Source organism: Capricornis sumatraensis, chromosome X (assembly GCF_032405125.1).
Source record: "Capricornis sumatraensis isolate serow.1 chromosome X, serow.2, whole genome shotgun sequence".
Taxonomy (NCBI): domain Eukaryota; kingdom Metazoa; phylum Chordata; class Mammalia; order Artiodactyla; family Bovidae; genus Capricornis; species Capricornis sumatraensis.
The window spans coordinates 48,242,669-48,244,674 of record NC_091092.1 but is presented as its reverse complement, the minus strand read 5'-3'; the positions used below and the strand labels follow the sequence as shown (position 1 = coordinate 48,244,674).

General features: G+C 33.6%; 1 pseudogene; it reads right to left on the bottom strand.

The window, feature by feature from the left end:
• Positions 1 to 295: 295 nt before the first annotated feature.
• LOC138072013 (small ribosomal subunit protein eS1-like) lies at positions 296 to 1,075 on the bottom strand (annotated as a pseudogene).
• Between the last annotated feature and the right edge of the window lie 931 nt (positions 1,076 to 2,006).

The window sequence follows — 2,006 nt, the reverse complement described above, 5'->3', positions numbered from 1 at the left end:
CTATTTCTGGGCTCTCTATTTTATTCCATTGATAATTTTCCTATTCTTTCATTAAAACCACACTGTCTTAATTACTGTGGCTTTATTGTAAGTCTTGAAGTTGGGTAGTGTCAACCCAACTTTGTCTTCTCCTTCAGTATTGTGTTATTTTAGCTATCCATGGTTATTGCTTTTACTTAGAAGCTGTAGAATCTGTTTGTCAATGTCCACAAAATAATTTCCTGGGATTTTTTTTTTTTTTTTTTTTTTTACCGCAAATAAGATCTTTTATTTGTCACCATTAAAAGTCTGCATTTTAAACAGATTCTTGGACTGGTGGCTCATATTCATAAGCTCATTCAACTTTAGCACCTGTCTCATCCCCAATAGCTTTTCCAGAACTACTAGCTTCACCATGTAGTTCCATGAGTTTTCCCAATTCAAATTTGGGCTTCTTCAGCATTTTTACTTTTCTAACGAAGACATCATGGAGCAGATAAATAGACTGGCAAGCCTTTTCTATGTCTTTTCCAATGCTATCTGGAATCAATTTATTGACCACCTCTTTCAAGTCATTTGTCTGCACCTCTTGGGTCATGATTTCCATCATCTTCTTGTGGATCTGGTGCACCTGCTGGTGCTGGGCATAAGAGGTCTTCTGAATCCGATTGTTGCATTTTTTTAATTAAAACTCACAGAGTAACCATTGGTAGTCTTGATATCAACGTGAGTTTCAATCATGATCTGCCATTTTTTGACCATGGAGCATTTTGTCACGGCTAAGATCCATACCATGAAAATTAGTCAGACAGTTTTTGTCCTGAACATCCTCAGTAATTAGCTTGAATTTTCTAAATGCTACTTCATCATTCTGTAGATCATCAAGACTCACTTCAAAAACACGACCTTTGAGGCCATCAGATGTGATTTTGGTTTCTTGAGTTCTCATTATCATTGTTTTCCCAATATTCCTTATATTGAACATAACTGATGCTTTTACATCATACCAATCTCTTTTAGGAAATGGGACAACCACTTTCTTCTTGGCTCCCTTTTTGCCTCCTCTCATAAGGTGCTTGTTCTTGCCGACCGCCATGGTGCTGCTCAGAGCCAAAACGGCTTTCCTGAGATTTTAATTGGGACTAAATTGAATATATAAAATAAATTGGAAAGAAGTAACATCTTGACAATACTGATTCTTCCTATCCATGCATATGGAACATCTCCATTTACTTAGAGTTTTTATTTCTTTCATTAGAGTTTTGTAGTTCTTTTCCATATTTTTAACATAAAACATGAAAGTGTATATTCCTTAATTAGTCCTGTAAGGTGAAGCCAAGGTCTTCTCTTGAAATGTATCCAGAGTTCTGTTCCTCATCCTTATGAAATGCATACTAACAGTGAATACTAGTTACATTTTATTTCTACTTACATTTCTGTTATTGTTATTTCCAGTTACATTTTATTTGCATTGGAGCAATAACTTAAAAAGCAACAAACAATCTGAGAGAGGTCTTCTAATTTTTATAATATTTTTACAAATTTTTAATTTTCTTGCTCACTCCAGATTAATACAGATTTATTTTAGAGCTCACCTTTATTGAGTTTTCCCAAGGCTTTTATCTGAGCATTCCTGCACGAAAAAAAAGCTTTATTTTTATAGTTATATCACATTGATTTCTTTGACATTTAATTGAACTGTTATTATATCAAGCTTAATTAGCATATAAAATATTTGAAAATATGCAAATAATTCTTGATAAGCATACTCCTCAACCAGTAGAGAAAGGACCACATAAGCACACAAGGAGATGCCTACCAGCCATGAGCTTCACATGTGCTACAAGTATTACATGTATCATAGAGGACCCAGAAACCATTCAGAGGTCAGCTAACATAACTTCTATCATTTATTGTTTATTTATTTTGCTTTATTTTTATGTAACAAAATCACAAAGGGAAAAGGAACAAAAAGCAACTTTAATCACCATTCTATATTTAGAAACTGTCAATAGAATAAGTTTAAA